At 38.7% G+C, this 20,003-nt stretch overlaps 1 long non-coding RNA gene across 1 annotated transcript; it reads right to left on the bottom strand.

Moving 5' to 3' along the window:
• Nucleotides 1–515: 515 nt before the first annotated feature.
• Nucleotides 516–18,082, bottom strand: LOC135457937 (uncharacterized). Its single transcript, XR_010442803.1, has 4 exons — nucleotides 17,878–18,082; nucleotides 17,662–17,737; nucleotides 2,401–2,505; nucleotides 516–2,015 (listed from the first exon to the last, which is right to left on the bottom strand). It is a non-coding gene; the product is annotated as an uncharacterized LOC135457937 (long non-coding RNA).
• Between the last annotated feature and the right edge of the window lie 1,921 nt (nucleotides 18,083–20,003).

Raw genomic sequence — 20,003 nt, 5'->3', positions numbered from 1 at the left:
GTCTGAAATGGTCATTTTTTAAAATGGTCTAAATAGTTTTAATTAAAATAGCTTAAAGCTTTAATCACAAATTGTGTAGCTGAAGACTTTCAGATCATTTTTCCTTCATATGTTAAGCTTCTGAAACATAGTTGTGCAGTGACACCATTTCTAGGTAAGTATTTTAAGAACAACAACAGTGGCAATAATGTCCTGGACCTTTAAGTGCCAGGTGTCCACAAACTAGCTCTTCTCTGGGGAGCTGAAAAGAATGCAAAGAGAAGCATTAACTGCTTTGGCTGGCAGCCTAACCTGCAGTGCTTTTGCCTCTACTGTGGGAAAACTTACTGCAGTGTCACAGCCCTGCTAGTATCAATTAGTGTCAATATGAACAAAGAACACCAGATATAAGGCCAATGTTCTGGAAATATAACAAGCAAAATGATGTTTTGTAGCAAAGCTGAAATTCCATTTTGTATGTGAAAGAGGATCCAGGAAAGGGAAAACAAAAGCAGATTAGTCATACGTCTAAATTTAGGGGTTTTTCCGTACATGCTACTGTTTCAGATCAGTCATGGAAATTAATGAGTTCAGTGTTATGAGATGAAAAGAATCTCATAGTGACCTGATATGAACTCATGGAAGCCTGATAGGAGGATTTGGCAGGGAATGTAGAGAACCTTTTTATATCATCCAATGGCTCCTTTTAACAGTAACCACTATCATGTTGTCAGCTGAGAAAATAAAATTGGCCCACTTCTCAGGCCTCCCCTTCAGTGTGTTCTAATATCAGAGCTGGCTTGATTTTCTGCCTCTGCTTAAGGCAGCCCTTCCCAGAGGGAAAGGGGTCTGTTGACCAGGAGAATTGTCCCTTCATAGGGACCTCCTTCTCAAAGAAGTGAAGGACAGCATGAGGGACACCTGCTCACAGGACAAGCAACTTAGTTCTCGTGTTCAGTGCAGGCAAAGTTTGGAAATAAGAATAGTTAACCTCTGGTTATTATTAATTTTTCTTTGTAACCTCTGCTCTGTGTCTCTCTGTGCTGTGCAGTTCTGTACTTGTACATTAAAAGTGAACATATAGGCCTATAGAAACCAAATCTCATGGTATACAACTATTCTAATTTACATGTTTGACACTATCAACTGCATTCCACGGGTGCAGGGACAGCACTGACACAGCCTTACTGTCATTGTGTACTCTCCAAAACCAGAGCAGAGATTGCAAATTGGAGTAGTTTGGTTAATAGTCACTACAATCAGTTTTCTAGCATCTAAATTAATCAAAATGACTAAACAGTTGAAGCCCAGCTTAAAATCCAACCATACCATTTGTTCTTCTTTCGCCCTGGTATATACTATATTTATTTATTTACATTTATTTTTTTCACTTTTTTAATGTAAAAATTACCTTGTAATGTGATTTTAATAGGGTTTGGAAGTGAATTTTTGCCCTAAGAACATTTTGTTCAGGTGTGTGCAAATCAGAATCACCCTGTAATTAATCACAATTTTGTATGCCTGCTTAGAAAATAATAGTGTCGGAAGTCTTATTATTGTTTTCCTGTGCCTTGTTCTAGATAATACACACCTCAGAGAACACGCATGTGCTCTCTCCCTCAGAGAGGGAGAGAAAAGAGTAATGTGTGACTCCTTGCTAGTGGTAGAAATAATGCAGCATTGCACAGCTGCCTGAGCCAAAACTAAACAATCCATCTTGGACTCTGGAAACAGTACAGATTTGTAGAGACCTCTAATTGGGTTACATTTATGGTCCATAAAAATGCTGGTACCTGAGCAAATACATGATTGGAGTCATCATCAGCATCTCCCCAGGACACTGCAGGACCATCAAGGAAAACTTTGAGGCCCAGGGACTTCAGTCGTTGCTGAGCAGCAAACATAGAGGTTTTGAGAACCCAGGGCTTGAGACTGGCTCCTTGGTGAAGTGTCTGAAAACAGTGATGGGTAGCTAGGCTGCATGCTGGTGTAAACTTGAGGACCCCCTCCAAGCTATTGGTTTTGGTACCTCTACCCTGGAAAGCAATAAAAGAAACTCAGGATGATTCAGTCAGAATTTCTTGCAATTAAAACAGTTGCAATATTATTCCCTCTGCAATCATCACTCTCTTCAGTTTACTTGAATCTTTGGCAGAAAACTTGCCAAAGAGATTATACAAGAGAAAGAGAAGTTCAGAAAAGCCACTCTCTAGTAAAACCAAAGTATCTTTTACAGAAATATTCTCCTAATCTGAGTACAGCCTTTGGAATTGCCCATGAGCTAGCAGCTTCTCTTTCAGATATTCTGTTACATAAACAAAATAGTTATAGTGAAGAGGAAAAAGGTTTCTTTATTCAAGATGGCCATACCATCTTTAATAAAAATTAAGTATTTCGAGGAACAAAAAAAAAGGTACTGACCTACTCAGACTTGGGTCTTCACAATGCTGGCACATGGTAAACATTTTCATAACTTTATGGTATTTTTCAAGAATTGTTTGGTCTTCAATTTCCAGATGTTAGCACCTGTGATGTAGACCAAGATTCTTGTTTACTTGTCTACCTTTATTGTCTCCAATTTTTTTTTTTTTAAGAGGACTTGCACTTTTCTAGGTTTTATCAGTTTTCCTTCATATTGTATTAGATTTCCCAAAGCAACAATGCAAAGTTCCACCTCAAATTGTCAAACGGTATCCCATGTTGTTTAATCTTCTTTACTCATTTATGTTCCCCCCTTCAGAAATTGGAGGTCTGAATATCCTGTCTTGAATAATTATTTTACCTGTCTCACACTGATACACAGAGCGTGACTGGACAGCAAAAGAAGATGAAGAATTTAGATTCAGCAGTTCAAACAATGCCAGAATAGTGCTGGACATAATTGATGCAATTGAGCTAGAAAACACCTCAGAAAATCACTCAATGAGTCTCCTTGCCCAAGCAAGGATCAATTCTTTCTAAGGGACTCTTGACACCTTACTTAATTTATCCTGAAAGACCTTCAAAACTGGAGTTTTCATGACCATCCCACACAATCGATTTCAGGGTTTCACTATTTCATTGTTAGGAACCTCTTCTTGACATCTTAAGTTAAGATCCCTTGTTGAAATTTAAAACCATTTGGTTGTAAAAACACATGTGAAATTTGTAGTCTGGACACACAGACTTAAAAGAAACTCACCACAGTTTTTACCACCTTTCTTAAAGTTACACTTATTTACCACTTTCTGTCCTATCAAGATTATTTTCCAACGGTGTGATTTTGGTCTTCTTCTTACAGGGATGACATTTTTTTCTCCATGCCTTTTTTTCAAATAACTAAAGTTATTTTGAATTCTGGTCCTATCTTCAAAAATGCTTTCAGTCCTTTGAAACTTACTCTTTTTTCTATCATTCAGGATTTTTAGTGAAAATATCAAGTATCAGGGCCAGATATCCCATAAGCTTCACTAAAGGCATCCTTATGTTTGAACTTGAGGGAACAATCTGTGATGATTTATAAATTGAGCCAATTTACTTCCCTTCACACTGAAACGAGAGGAAAACCACTGATCAGGCTATGAGTCAGGTGCAACTTGGCTTTTCATGTTTTCTTGAGGCGCTGTGATCAGTTTCTGTGCTAGATATGTAATAGTGTCCAGCAGAAGTCTTTCCATGGAAGGAGCAAATTGTATGCTCTGGAATATTAAATAGAGCTTTTGATAAAGTGGCAAGGAAGATAAAGAAATCAATCATTAGAATATTAAATGAAAGGAGTTGAAGGATATCACAGGGCTCCTTGAGTGTGTGTAAGAGGAAGATTTCTATATTAAATTTGGAGCAACCATGACTGCAATCTGGGTTGGAAGTAAGAATAAATGCTGAATGTTAGACAGATATTTTCACAGAGAACAGAAAAGAGATCAATGACAGACACAAGGCTCAAGAAATGATCATCCAGTTAAGTGGCTTACCTGCACTAAATTATTTACCTGCATTAAATTATTATCTTTATGAATAAAAAAGAAGTAATAAGCAGCTATTTAATCCTTCTGAAACTTGATCCAGACCCACTGACACCAACAAAAAACTTAGATAACTTCATGGGATTTGGAGTAAATCCCTTAGAGTGTGTCACTGAAACATTACAGGATAAATTGTTACCTAAATCAAATTTATCATTGGAGCCTGTTACGTCCAATATAGATTCCTTCTGTTCTTTACTAGCTCTTCCTTTCATTCATTCATTTATTCATTCATTCAAATGAGATCTTAGTGTGCTGTAATCAGTCTGCTTACTGGAAAAAGACAGGAAATGTGCACTGTGAACTTAAGCTAACAAGAATTATGGTTTCAAAAATTATCTGCTCCAGCACATATTTTTAAATACCTTTCATAATTATGAAACCTAAAAAAAAAAGCCACAAAAATCCCTCATACACCATTGGGGGACACTCCTCATATTCCATTAGATTTGTGGTTCTTATCTGATGAAAACAGCACTGAGCTGGAACAAACAATGCGTCAAGGATGATTATGCAACATGAGATGAAGAAATATTTCTCAACCCAGTGCCAGGAAAGCTACAGGCAATTCTGGAAGTCACATGCTTTCTGGTGGGATTTTTTTGCATTTTTGTTTTTGTGTCTTGTACAAAAAGATAGTTCTATTTCGGAAGTCAAGTTGCAGGAGGAAACAGCCAGTAGAGAGAATCTTTTCTGTATTTGTGAATTCCGGCTGAACCACAATGAGTACATTCTTCCTTCTCTCTTTTGTGTGTATGTTTAGAGTTTTGTTCTTTTAGTAGTGAAAGTTTAATGGATAGAAAGGGATCAATGGAGGCATTGTTGAACTGACCTCTGGTGACCATCAGAAAACAAACGAGGGCCAGCAGATGGACACAGCTCTAGCTAGCCATATCTGCAGGGTATCACAGCTATTTTCAGTTGAATTATTGTATACTAGATTCTGTACTGTTATGTTTGCTCATAGGGTCGTAAAGACTAAATGTCTGTGGGAGACTAAACACTATATGCTAAGAAAACAGCAGATAAATGTCCGGGAAAATGACAAAACAAAGAAAATAAAACAACAGGGGTTTTACTTAGTAGCGTATAATAAGTCTGAAAAGCAGTGATAAAATGGTAAACAGAGCTATGAAAAATTTAAATACAAATGAAACCAGATTACTGTGATTTTTGTGTCAGTTTCAGCTGTCCCAAGTTAGCAACAACATTTCTGTGTGAGGTAGATGGAGGATGAACAAATCCAAAACCTCAGTGAAGAATTTGATAGGGCCACAGATGGATTGGTTACACAAGGCTGGCAGAACTATCACCCTAAGCAGTATTGTCTAACCCCATAGCCTGGAGATAATCTCAACTTCATCTATATAAGACATTGCTGTAATATGGAGCAAAATCACTAAAATTGATTTCCGAACTGGGATTCTTTTATACCAGCATGCATACACTAATTTTTGTCTTGTTAAATAAAATTTTTTGCACAAGTGTTACTAACTCAACTCTGTGAAAGGCTTAATTCAGTTGCCTCAAAATATTGTCATATGCATATTGTCTGAGACTTCAGCATTTAGCTAGTCACTGAGGGCTGGATGTGACAGAAGAATGACAGACAATCTTCTTTTAAAAAGGACAGCCTGATGTAAGAGTAGCAACACAGAGTTACAGAGTCACAGAATCAGAGAATGGATCTGGTTGGAAGAGACCTCTCTGGGTCATTGGGTCCAATCTCCCTGCCCAAGCAGGATCATCCCAGGGCACAAGGCGCAGAGTTGCATTTGGGCAGCTCTTGAATGTCTCCAGTGACAGAGACTCCACAACCTCCCTGGGCAACCTGTTCCAGTGCATAGCTACCCACACAGTAAATAAGTTCTTCCTCCTGTTCAGGTGGAGCTTCCTGTGCATCGATTTCTGCCTGTTGCTTCTTGTTCCATTGCCTGGCAGCACCAAACAGAGCCTGGTCCATCATCTGACACCTCCCTTCAGATGCTGACAGATATTGATGAGGTCTCCTCTCAGTCTCTTTTCAAGGCTGAGCAGGCCCAGCTTCCTCAGCCTTTCCTCATGAGAGAGATGCTTCAGTCCCTTAATCATTTTTGCTGCTCTCCCCTGCACCCTCCCCAGGAGCTCCACGACTCTCCTGTGCTGAGGAGCTCAGAACTGGACACAGCATCCAGGGCAGCCTCACTAAAGCTGAGTAGAGGGGCAGGGTCACCCCTCCTGGCCTGCTGGCAGTGCCCTTCACACTGCCCCCCAGGATTCCACTGTCCTTCCTGGCCCTCAGGACACACTGCTGGCCCCCAGGACACACTGCTGGCCCTCAGGATGCACTGCTGGCCCCCAGGACACACTGCTGGGCCTCAGGACACGCTGCTGGCCCTCAGGACACACAGCTGGCCCTTAGGACACACAGCTGGCCCCTGGGACACACTGCTGGCTCAGGGACAGCTTGGTGTCCACCAGGGCTCCCAGGGCATTCTCCACATGGCTGCTCTCCAGCAGGCCAGCCCCCAGCCTGTGCTGGGTGTGGGGGTTATTCCTCACCAGGGGCAGGAGCCTGCATTCGCCTTTCTTGAATTTTACAAAGCTCTTTGCCCATCTCCCCAAGCTGCCAAGGCCCCTCTGAAGGGCTGCACAGCACTCTGAGTGTCGGCCACTCCTGCAAGGTTTGTCCCATCAGTGAGGTAACACACCACACATTCCTGCCCTGGCAGCTGAATCCCACCCTAAGCACAGGCTTCTCATCACAAAGGAAAGCTGCATTTACGAATCCAGACACGAGAGATGGCACCTGGGCACCTAAGTTTGGTTCATCAGTCTTGATTTTTCATGGACAGTAGTGAATAAGTCTCAATTATTTACAAGGCCAGTTTAGACACATATTTAATGCCCGCATAACTCTATTTTAGTGTATTCATTTGAGGGCTAAATCCTACCTAAATATTCATATACTGCTAGTATTCATCATTTTATATAACAAATATTACACCTTCACCATCGAAATTACAGATTCCTAAAGAAGTGGATCACTATTGTTGAAATCAGGGTTATAGTGGGTAAAAGCTTAGGGACAATACTTTAAACAAGCCTATTATCTCTTTGTCTCAGGGGAACTACTAAGTTGCTATGAAATAGACACTAAATATTAACAGTCAGAGAGCTATTTCACACTTGTACCTTCGCCCAGATTCATTTGCCAAGTAGGTAAACAAGATTAATTAGTTGGAGGATTATGTTTTGTTTTATGGAAGTGGAAAAAAAATGTTTAATCATGTGAATCGCTGGTAGTATCTAACAAAAGCTTACTCATTCCTGTGGGTAAATCAGGTGATCAAGAGAAACAAAGACTGCTAAGGGACAGGCAGAATCACAACTTCCTGCCTCTTGAATAAGGAATATACTATGGGTACAGCAGGGTTTTGCTTCCTTATTTTCCATAATGTCACTTTCTCTTCTAAGAAAAGGAGGAGCAACCTCCCCTTCCCACACCCCTAGGAGAAAAGGGAAAAAAATAAATAAAAAGGGGTGTGATTATGCAGATCTTTCCTTCCATTGTTCTATGTTCCATATGGAATGACTGTGGATGATGAAAACAGAAAACAAGACTAAAACAATCCTCTTATTTTCTTCTATTGAGCTCTAAACCAGATGATTGATTGATTCAAATTGTTTTGATTCAAGTTATAGTCTTATGTAAGGAGTGGTAAGAATTCTATAGAAAACCTGAGGTATTTTCCTCGCAGTTTTGCTTCTTCCTCTTTTTGTTAGCTACCCTTTATTTATTGTTAATGGGGAAACTGACATGAAGAGAAATATTGTCCTTTCTCTCTTGAAATTTAAATATACATAACCACAACCTGGCTCCAATCCCACAAATAATCTAAAAGCTATTATTCAGATACACTATGCATCTCTCTCTTTTGAAAATCCTTCAAAGAACTTTTATGTCATTTTTTTTTCTTCCACAGCAGATGACCCAGTAGCTTGGAGAAGGGTGACAACCATACAGAGTAACTTTCCTAACTTCCCAGACATCTTGAAAACATCTGACAATGCCAAGAAAAATAATATTTTTTTTAAATGACAGAAGAATGTATTAAACAATCTTGACTGATGGATGGATTAAGGTGGTGCTCTTTTATCTAAATCTGAGCATATTTGTGTTCTGAGGACTTCAAGGCTATAAGCAGTGTCCTAAGAATCAGACAAAACAGGTCAGATTATTCTCTCAGTTATACTGTTATACAGGAAATCTGTATTGAATTCAGTACAGTTTTGAACTGAGACAGAATCTTCACCACAGAATATTAAAACCCTAGATTAATTGTTCTTTGCCTATTTTTAGTGCCTATGCATATTAGCAAATATAATATGTACTTAATGCTATTTCTTTTTATATCCATTTCACTTGTACTGTTTGGTGCTTGGTATCATAAGCTAAACTTCAGCAATGAGAATTACTCCCTAACAGGAATAAACATCTAGAAAATCTTCAAAAATTATGTCTGCTTTTCGTGAGCCTTTTGGGGCTTTGGCCAGAAATGAACAGATGTTCTGGGAAGAAAAAGGAACAGGGATGAAGCATAATGTAAATATGTGCTATATATTTGCTACTGTTCTGAGCTTTCACACAAAAGGTGATTGAGATCAATCAGGCACCATGGTGGAGTGCTGGGAGCCCAGCCACACTGTACTCTGAGCACAGGAATTTCTGGGCTCACTTACAGTCTCATGGGTCAAAATTAAAGGTGATTGTTAACAAGTCAATGATTGCAGATCATTTGAAACAATCTAAATACATATTATGGTGCATTACCCTGTGTCTTCAGGAAAACCTATTGAGAGGAGCCAGCAGATAATAAACAAAACCACTGCTCTTATGCATGTGCTGACATGGACTGCAGTTGAGTTCTGTCCTAAGGGAAAAATCTTGTTTTCCATTCTCAATAGTTTGGGATAACAGAAGTGAGGAATCCTCATTTCACAGAGAGGAAACAAAGCAATTGCTGAAGAAAATCTTCACTGAAGTGTCAGTTAAGCCCAGACCACAGGTATGAAGTAAAAGGCCTCACAAAACAGTCATCTTCCAATTAGAAAAAAACATTGTGCTTCCACAGAATGCTTTCTGCCAAGTTACATTGAGCATGACCTGATATCCCTTTCAAGGATAAATATATGATTTTGTTGCTTATGTTCTTAATACCGGCAATGAAATCATAGAATCAAGAATATGCTGTGTTGGAAGCATATCTGGAATATCAGAGTTGGAAGGGACAATACTGTAAACAGTTGGAAGGGACCCACCAGGATCAGCTGGCCCAACTCCTGGCCATGCTCAGGAGCCCCAAGAGTCACACCATGTGCTTTCCACTGTAGAAATTGCAGGATATACCAGGTGGAAGATATATATGATTTAGTCTACCTTTTGCTTTTCAATAGCTTTCAATCTATCTCGGATGGACAGTATTCTAGACTTGCAACAGATCAACATGATTCTCTTGTATTGCTTTTATTTATTGTGCAATATAGATGAGTGTTTCCTCTTCTGTGCCCAAATATGGTATGGCCCCAAGTTACCCTGACCAAAAGCAGCTCACCCAGGATGAACAAAAATCAAGTGAAAGTTAATAAACATAATGGTTTAACCACTGTAATTTCCTGAATCCTATGGGTGGCCTATATTTTCTTAAAGGTCATTCAGATTTGAGGTTTCAGAGTGAGTACTTTTCAGTGCTTGCTACTTAGTGGAATTTCCAACCTAGTTTTACATTCATAGGTATATGAAGAGAGTTCATCACCCAAAAAACTAGTGGTCTGGAAGGGGTTTCAACCATTATTTGAATACTGTCCTTGCCTTGCTCTCAAGCAGGGAAGACCATCACAACTTTTCATTGATTCTTCCATTGTATGTTTGAAATCATACTGTAAAGCCTACTTTGTTCACAATTCTAAGTATATTGGAGAATTTTTTAATTTTGTAAATGAGCAGATGTTTCTGACTTCTAGTGAATTTTAAGTTCCAAGTATCATCCTCAAGTGACTCATATTTTATGTGAAAAGATAAAACTCCGTTATGATTTAGATTTTTTTTTAGCTTGCCAGTATATAAAAATAGAGAGGCATTGAAAGCCTTAATTTCTACCTCCTCTATTGATCACCCTGAAACAGTTAAAATGGAATTCAGATTTCGCCCAAAGGAAATACAAATGCACTAAAAATCTCTTACTCCAGCTAACAGTTGACTACGCCAGGGTAAAATCAGAAAACTTAGTGAATTTATTTGCCCTTTCAAGGACATGTTCCTGCACACAAAATGATCTGTGACCTGTAGTAAATCAAGCATGCATGACTGTGAACTAACCTACTGCTTTTGTGTGGTGCCTCCCTCCTATTAAACAGAGGTATGGTTTGTCTCAGCAAAGACTGTAAAGATTGCCCATCAACCAGGAGCTGTTTTTTTCTTCTAGCTAGAAACTTCCCTCTGCCCCAGAAGTTATATTCCTATCCTAAGTAAAATACATTTTTGCATAATTTTCTTTTTACTTATTGCTGCTTTTTAATTGCACTAAATTCCAATATGAACATTCATTTAACGTTGCTTTGATAGCTGTAGATTTGAACTATGTTACATTGCGCCTCAAAGCTCCAAAGCATGTCAAAAACTCTATTCTGCATCTTCAGAAGAGAAGGGGGAAAAAAAGAGAAAACTGCATCTAAAAGTTGATGAGGAGAAGAATTTGGGACAAGGAAGTAAAGGAAAAAATTATCCAGGAACCTTGACAGACTTAAATGTCAGGCACATTCTTCACAAGTACTGCTTGCATATTTGGAGGCCATTGCAGTCAAAATAGGACATTCAAATCTTGTTCTTATTTATATAGTACTGGAGTGTATGAACTCTGGATGTATTAGTTCAAGGCCAACAAAGCTCTCAGTGGTTTATATTTGAATTTGATTTATGTATACAAGAAAAAGTTTATTTCTTCTCTAAAAACATGTGAGAGCTTTCTCAGAGGGTTTTCCAGGACCAGGGTACTCCAGGCCACTACAGCAACATCTGTAAACACCTGCACTGCAGATGCTGGCTTCAATCACATGCACTTGTGCAAAAATAAAACATTTGATGAGGTCCAGAAGCAACTTTTTAAAGTTCCCAAAAAAAAATGGAAAAGGATTGTGGAATCTGGTGGGTGGATGGAACACACAAGGTGATAGCATAATGAACAATAAACAACAGGATGGGACAGATTTAATTCAGCTGAATTTCCTCCTTGACATCTAAGAAAGAAAGAGACAACATTTTTACTACCTTTAGTAGTCCTGTTGACTGAGACAAGATCTGACATTGGCAGTGCCAGAGCCTAGGTTAAAGGGCTCCCTTTTTTCTTCATATCCCCTCCCACTTGCCAAGTGGCAGCAATCTGGAGCTTTTCCCAGGCTGCTTCTGTTTTCTGGCATTCCTCACACAAGAAAAGTTTTTGGCCTCTAAGAGAAGAGAGAAAGAAAGTGTGCCTCACATTGGTCCAGGGCTCTGAGCTTCCTGTGCACATTCCTGGGGCTGTGCTTGGTGCTTGAGCTCTTCCCTTTGTCCCCCAGGAAAGACAAGGGCACCAGATGCCTGTCCCTGCAGCTGCAGGTTGCTAATGGGGCTGTGATGAATAGGGTGAAATTCATCTTAGCACAGAGGAACACCGCGCTCCTAAACAGACCTGCAAGGCTGAAGAAGGGAAAAGCAGGCATGAGGTGAGTTATTATGGGAAGTGTCAGAAAAAGAGGATCCATGTCCAGAGAAAAGAACCTTAAAAAGTCTTGGCAATGTGAAGGAAAGAGGAGGAATGACTCCTCCTCTGCACTTTTTCCAGAAGTAAAGGGTAAAAGAAAATTAGGGTCAGGAGATGAGTGGGTAAAAGAACGAGTTATTCCATCAAACTCAGCTCTACAACTGGCATCAGGCCCAAAACCTGAGAGGCTCCTTGTTTTTCTGGGTCTTGTCATCTTGCTGGCAAGTGAAGGGCAGTCAGAGCTGCCACGTGTCACAAATAACACATGGCACATGAGCATCTGTCAGGCCTCCTCATAGCCCAGGTGGAAGGTCACTCGCTGTGCTCCCACTGAGCACTATTTGTCTCTCAGGAACATGCTGCAGGCCAAAAGTCAGGCAATCACAGGCTCCAGACTCAGGGAACTCATGTTAATAATTCCTCGTGGTTCACAACCTTTGTAACCGGCCTGGGCTCCATTTCCCTTAGGAACTTGTCAGGCAGTTATCAGGAGATGTGTGAAAACAGAGATAAAACAAATGTATTATTAAACAAATAGCCTCACACTTAAGAAATGTGGACCTTTCAAGCTTTAAAGGAACATGCTCAGGTTTACCCTGTGATTCAGAACCTCCTGCAATCCTATCTGGTGTGAGGGGTGTGTGGAGCACAGCATGCTGGAACCCCTCCAGCCTCACCCAGAGTTCTGCAGCTGCCAGCTGAGCACAGAAAAAGGAACATATCCAGCGTGGCTTCTCAGAATAAATTGATCCATACAGGTGAAGCAATCCTGAGAAGATAGCCTCAGCCATCAATAAAACTGAAAATCCTAGAAACCAGGAAAATGCCTACCATGCTAATCTGTGACCCCTTGGTTGAGTGAAAAATCAAATCCTTTGGGATTTGTCCTAAGAAATACCATGAAACTCTTTCTCTTCTTAAGAGAGTCTGTAATCTCTTGAGGGTATTGTCCACAAACAATAAAAACCAGGTTGTTCCCATTGGGTCAGCTTGATTGCTATCTCTGCTTATTCTGTTTTCAGTGGACTGTGGTGTAGCTGTAACCACTGAGCAAGGAAGAGAATGAATGTATGAATTGCTAAGCTGCATTAAGAGTTTAAGTAAGTGATAAGTGAGGAATTTTCTTTAATGGCTTATTTACTATACTTACAGCAATGTTTTGAATTATGTAGTGAACTTTCAGATCTGTCACAAGACTTGCTTTGCCTGGAGACACACAACATGTCAGCCTGCTGCCGTGAGCTGTTTTGCTGTGCATTGCTGGGGATGTGTTCACTCTCACGCAAATCAGCACAGACCAAGCTGCACTCACAGAACAATTTTGTTTTCGGTAAGCGTGAATGAAAGTTTCAGTAAACAAATTCAGGTTTCCTAAAGTGAGAATAATTTTGCCCTGTGAAGTCCTCTTAATGCCAATGGAAGCTTAATTTTCCCATTCCTTGTAAAGAAAAAAATGCATTATGAGATTTGTGGTAAGAGTTGCAATAGTACTAGTGAAGTAGAATCTGTGAAGACATAAGGACAAGGTGTATAGAAAGATTATATATTTAGAAAATACAGACAAGAGTTTAGACTTCAAAGCACCTTTTCAGAAAGAATGTTCTGGAGTTTTTTATAGTGAGATGTATTTGCTGAACTCTAACACAGGCAGTGATAGAATACAGGGAAATTTCTCTGAAAGCTTTTCCAGACTGACAAAAATTACACAGGAGATGCTATTGTCCCAGTCAACGTCTGATGGGAGTTTGACTATGGCAGAGATGGGGAAATACAGGTGTGACAGCTTTTTTGAGCTTTAAATATTTTCCCCAGGGTAATTTTTGCATAGAGGTGTATAGCTTTGGGGCTCAGGAGAGGTTACAGAAGGGCTTTCGTCAAAAAGTAATGCAAGGGTGACACAGCAACTTCAGCAAGAACAGTTCATTAAGTAACTGAAGTCACCCTGCTCCTCTGGTTTTGTAACCAAAGAGTCACAGATCGTTTGAAAGCCTCACTGTACAGCTACATTTAGGGAAATTAGGTTGCCAGAAGTGGTGTAGTGTGAGTGTGCTGAGTCAAACTAACTATTCAGCTCTGGGTATCATGTGTGATAGTGCAGCCATCATTTAGTAGTGACAGACATACTAATTAATCCCAAAACATTTACTAAGTTGACTATAAAATTAAAGTATCTAGAGTAAAGATAAGTCTCAAAAGAAAAAAGCCCAGCTGAAGGAACTGTGCCATTCCCTTGTAAACTATTGCTTCAACAAACTTCAAGCTGTTCCATTAAAACACAATTTGTTCCATAAAATAAAGCCCTGTTGGCTAGTTAGGGTAAGAGTAATCTAATCTAACTGTAAATGTCTGACAGCTGGTCATTTCAGATTTTCATTTGATCATTTTAGCTTTTCCATATAGCAAGAGGTGAGCAACAGGATGATGCCTGTGAGCTGTCTTTTCATCACTATCTGAATGCGAGAGGAATCTGTCCCTGCCTGTTCCTCCTCAGTGACTAGAAAGGGTGTAGGGAAAATTGTTCAGGCTTAGACATTTACATTTTAGATGTGTAAGTTAATGTACACTAAGTCTTATGCTTTCTCTATTTTCCTTCTAATATTCCTTTCCTTTCCTTCTTCTCTATTGTGTAATCAGACCTCTAAAAGTTTAAATTGTCAACCCATGCACTGGGCAATGATTAGAAAAATACATAATAGTGACTAAGCTTTTATTAGTACAAAAATGCAGTAGTAGTTTATTAATTTTCTCACCTCACTCTTTGACCCTTGGCTTTAGTATGTGGGAGTTTGTTCTGGGCATGAGAGAGGAGCTCAGTTCTCTTGCTTGTTGAATATCTGAGTATTATATTTTGTTTGAACTAAAAGCCCAGGCAGTGGCTACTTTGGAAACATTCAAATATCATAAAACATGAGCAAGGGAGCATGCACAGCAAATAAGAGAATTCATTTTCACACAACCCACCATGATCTAGAAAATCATTACTAGTGAAATAGTTTCAGAAAATTCCCGCTAGCAGCACTTACCAGTCTGCCTGACTTGTGGCTTTATTTTACAAATAAAGCAACACAAAACAATAAGAGCATGGAACTTCATCAAACATATTTTTCCCTCTGTTTGACTGCTATCTTACTATAAAAGCCCAAACTGCTTAGTCAGAAAAGTAAATAGCATTCTTGAGTTTGACTGATTTTGCTTTTTGGCAATTTCATTAATTTGTTATATGTGAAACATATTGTGTCTATTATATATTTGAATGGTACAACTTTCCACATTTCTGTACAGCAGGTTACTGCAAGATTTGTTAATGACACAATAATTGTGTTTGTCTGAGCTGGATTGTCAGAACCCATCTGAGCTCTATGGAAAGGGTAGCTAATATGAACTCCCACTGGGAAAACAAAGGAAAGAAGACAAAAAGAAAACCAAATTGCAACAATTGAAAATTATTACTATCACTCCAGAATTACTTATAATCCATGAGAACCAATAGAAAGCCAGGTGGAAATATTGCTTTATCTATAGAGAAATTTTTGTTCATTTTCTTGTTCCATTTCTACTCAACTCTTGAGAACTCTGCACAGTTCTCAAGAAGAACTTCTGCAGACCTTAAACAAGATACTGCAGTTTGCTCTTGGATGTATTAACCTAGAAAGCAATTAAAATGCAGCTCATTTAATTCTATAATAAAACTGCTGAGAAAACTGCAGGCAGCTGAGGAATCTGCAGAGTTCTGCAGTGCATTCTCACCACTTCTGTGCAGGGCAGAAGATGCAGGTTCTGCTTCACAGCAAACTTTGAGGTTTGGAATTTTCAGGTTGAAACAAAATATTTGGAACATGTTTTCTCAAAATTTAGTTGTACCAAAACATAGGTCAAAATTTTATTGTTCAAAAACCTCACTTAACATATCTTCAAAAGCTGTTCAGCCTCATTAATGATTCAGCTTAAATGAAACAACACCTTTCAAGGAAAATAAATTTTGTCAAAAACTGCCTGACTAGATCTTTCCTGTGTTAACAGAAGCCATGTAAAAATAGGTTTAAATATATTTTTAGAATTGCAAATTAGGGGAAATCTATTTACTCAAGAAGTGTAGGCTCATAAACAATGCTTAGCTTCTATCGTCATCTAGAAAAAACTGGTATTTCTGTCAAGTTGTAATTACTATTCAAGGAGAAAAATTACACGTGACTATTCAGGACAAACCCTTCAATTCCTGCTAAGAACTCAGCAACCTTTCTGTTACTGACCTCTGCTACAGAGCTATCTGTCCTTTGGGTTTTTTTTCAACTACCTGACCTTCTGCAGAAAAAAAATAACAATCATAATAAACAAGAAATATACTACAAACAGAATAGCTTATAGAATAAGCTATATAGAATAGCATAAAGCATCTCTCTGCTACCAGTTTGTGTCTCTGCTCTTTATTTTTAGTGTCCCTGTTCTCCTCTGCTTACCATCCTCTGTGGTAATTTGATTGTTAATACTTCCAGAGAAAATGCCCTTCTGGACAATATCCTTGTATTTTTACATATCTGAAGACTATCCTGGTCACAGAGAAGATTTGACTCACCAGGATTTCAAACTAGCCCTGCACAGAAATGGGGCTTGTCTCTGAGGCAAATTTACAAGGAGTAAAATATTTTAAAAATCAGAGTTGATTTAGATTCTTTTGTGAGACCCCTGTTTTCAGGAAAGGGATTGCAGAGTGAATGGAGAGAGAGATTTCTCCTCTGACAGTACTAACCAGCAGCTCCAGTCTATGCATAGTGTTCATTAGGTCACTTGGGAAAAACAGGACCATAAATGCCTCTAACAATATTGTAAATGCTCCATGCTAAGCCACTCTCTCGCAGTTTAAGCTAATCAGGCAGACAAAATTATGGATAGATTTTTTAGATATAAGCAATCAGAATATGAAGGTACAGCACTAAGGAATTCTCTCTAATGTCTGTGAGTGAGAAGATAATGGAAAAAGAGAATGAGAAGCTCATATAAGACGGGACCTAAATTGTCCACTGCATGAACATTCCTTTAAGTTTCAATCCATGCTTCTTAGCCACAGTTAAATAAGATTGCAATTTTCTGCAAGAAAGTGAGTAAGCACAGTAAGTACTTGTGAGAGACTGTGAAAAAGGCTGATTTTAAGAAATTCATTCTGGTGTGTTAAATAGCTCCATCTGAAAATAACACCAGATTCAGAATCATAGGAGTTGAGAGACTATCTTCCCAGCCAGGATATGCTTGAACTTAAGAAGCCTAAAGCACTTTTTGCCATGCTATTATCAGACCTTAAAGATCTTAAAACTACAAAATCCTTCAAATGATTTTTCCCTGTTAAATGGTTTCTTGTTCTGAGGTAGATGGAAACAGGTGTGGTGCTCAGCCCATTATCTGTTCAGCCCCCTGTGAAAAATAGACCAGAGTGGTGTTCTATGTGTTACCATCTCCTGAGGAGAAATGCAGACCATGAGGAAAAGTCTCTAGGTCTGCCCTCACCATCAAATCCCAGGGGAAAGGACATTCCAGATGCCAACACACCAGCTGTGGGACTGCCATGGGACTGTTGGCACTCCAAACACAGCACCCCTGAGCACGAGGAAGAGGGATCATTAATTCAGGCAATGCCAATTTGTAAGTGCTGGAAGGACCTGTATATAAGGTATTTTGAATGTTTTAGACCTGACAAAGTAGAAATCCCCAAAACTCTGGTTTCTGCTATTTAGAACTGGTTTATTTATCATTCTGCTAATTAGAACTATCACCTATTGCTAGGTGATATCTCAAGAGATATTCAGGGAAGGAGCACGCTGTTTGACCTGGATTAATTAATTCAATTGACAACACAGAAGTAATTAAAAAAATAATAAATCTACTTTGTCCAACAGAGAAATTCCTACCTCATCACTTTTTTGTGCAGCCTACTCATGTGATTGCAGATGGAAGGTTTTTGTGGGCTACCATAGATGCAATTTTCTGAAAGAAAAAGTGAATGAGGTATGTAAACGCAAGGAAGAAAAATCTATATTAGAGATGTGTACATCATATTTTTCTTTATTTCAGTCTGAGAATCTTTAAAAGCACTTTAGAGTGGTTAATATTTTGTCTGCACTGACCTGTGTCAAGTCACTCAAGATTTATGATAATATAGCTTTTTTCAGAATCAATAGTCTGCTGGTCAGAAAGGATTTCCTCAAGCACATACAGCTCGGTGGCTGCCTCAAGATGCTGAACACTTTCTTCTAGCAAAGGCCATGGTGAATTTTATCATTAGGTCAATTACATACAGGTGGATGCAGTTTTCAGGTCTTTTGCACAGCTACTTTGCTCTTCATTTTCTGTAATCAGGAAGAAACAGGAAATCCAAATGTCTCAGTAATTTTATCCAATGCAGGATGTTATTTAGGATGTTATATACACCAATGTTATAAATTGGTGTAACTCAGTTTGCTTCAAGAAAGCAGTGGTGATTTACCTCAGCTGAGTGTACACAGGTAGCTGTTTTCCATTTCCCTTCTCTTGCTTCTCAGATACCACGTTGTAGCAAAACATAGTATTTTGTATTATCTTTTGAATTTGTTGAGGGAGTTAGTATACATTGACATATTTATTGTTAGTTTGTATAGTTGCTTATTGTTTTTCTTCTGCCAATTGATATTCTGTTGCCAAATAAGATTCAGCTAATGGTCAGAACTGCAGGGATGGGATGGCCAGGAGAGCTCTCCTCTCCTCCAAATGTGAATACTGACTAGAGAGAAGCAGGGCTGGGGTTGCCACCTCCCAGCAACTGGCGTGAAGAACCACAGTTAATAACCTCTGCTGCCTTCATTGAAATGAAACACTTTTCTAGTGGTTTGATCAGGTAAAGACCATTTAGTCTATCAGCAATCTATGACTTCTGAGATTTTTGAAAATTGTTGAGCACTTAATTTTTGTTGAAATCATTTGCATGTTCATGCTTTTTTATAACATGTCCCTCATTCCTGTCAGCAGATACCTCACTGTGCAAAGGACACTATTTCCAAAAATCCAGACACAGAATCTTTTAGAAATTCAGTAAAGCTTTCCATATATCTCTATAGAGATACTAACACAGCTGTACTGAGGGAGAGATGAAATATCTACCAGCAGAAAATAAGCCATTAGGAGAAACAATAAAAGGGATAAGCAATGCCTAAAGCTAGAGAAAGAGAAGGAAATTTAAAATCCAGGCAATAAGAAAAACATATCACTTAATCATTTGATTAAATGAGAATCCAATGGGCAAATTAACATTTTATTGTTTCCTGAGCTGGTGTAACATATATGCTGAGTAGGCCTCCTCCAAAGGTAACAAAATGCAGGCTTTGCTTTTATGGAGCAAAACATGGTAGTGACTGTCTGCTTTCCCAGACACAGATTCTAATGTATTCACAAAGGGAAGCATTTGTCTGGCTCAGCCATTTTCAAAGTGTACATCTAGATGAAAACAGTGCAATATTAATGTCCACCAAAGGCATTAATAGGAAATTCAGATATAGGGCAGAGATTTAGGACTCTCTGAATAAACAGCCTACTGCAATCTGAAGCGGGTGAGTGTTGGATAGTGTTTTGCTTGCATGAGAAACAGAAGGAAGAAAGAAATATGCTCCTTTACCTGGTAGCTCTGTATTTGTCTTCTCTTATTTGTCCTCTGTTACTGTTTTCACTTAATTTCTGGCCTAGTTACCACCCTTAACTGGTCTTTTCTAAGGCTCAACTTTGTTTCTTTGTGGAGGAGAGTATTGTAACACCATTCAGATTTAGTAGACAATTTTTTTGTTCTACCTTCACTGTACGAAGTGAGATTATGGATTATCTTCATTAGTACTTACTACTTATGGACTATTTCATTACTACTTACAAAGTAGACTTTCATATAATTATTAGGAACTGGCATTTGTTATATTTTTCTTTACTGTTTTCCCACTCAGTAGTTTTTCAGTATTCAGCTGTTCATATATGTTCTCCATGAGCTGTTTTGTTATGGATGAAAGTACACTATGATATCTGCCTTAAACAAAATAGATTGAATTTATCTGATTTTTAATCACCTTATGTTTCTTCATTTGAGTTTGTCTTACACACCCTGAAATCTTGCTACAGTCAAATCTGGGATATAATGAAGGAAAGATTGATCATTGCTAATTATCTCAGATTGGGTTTTGTGCAATAAACCACTGAATATTACTGAAAATAACTGTTCTACTCAGGATTAACCTTT

The sequence above is a fragment of the Zonotrichia leucophrys genome, chromosome 1A, assembly GCF_028769735.1.
Source record: "Zonotrichia leucophrys gambelii isolate GWCS_2022_RI chromosome 1A, RI_Zleu_2.0, whole genome shotgun sequence".
NCBI lineage: Eukaryota > Metazoa > Chordata > Aves > Passeriformes > Passerellidae > Zonotrichia > Zonotrichia leucophrys.
Note: the sequence above shows the minus strand (reverse complement) of the source record. Positions and strands in the feature narration are given on the sequence as shown.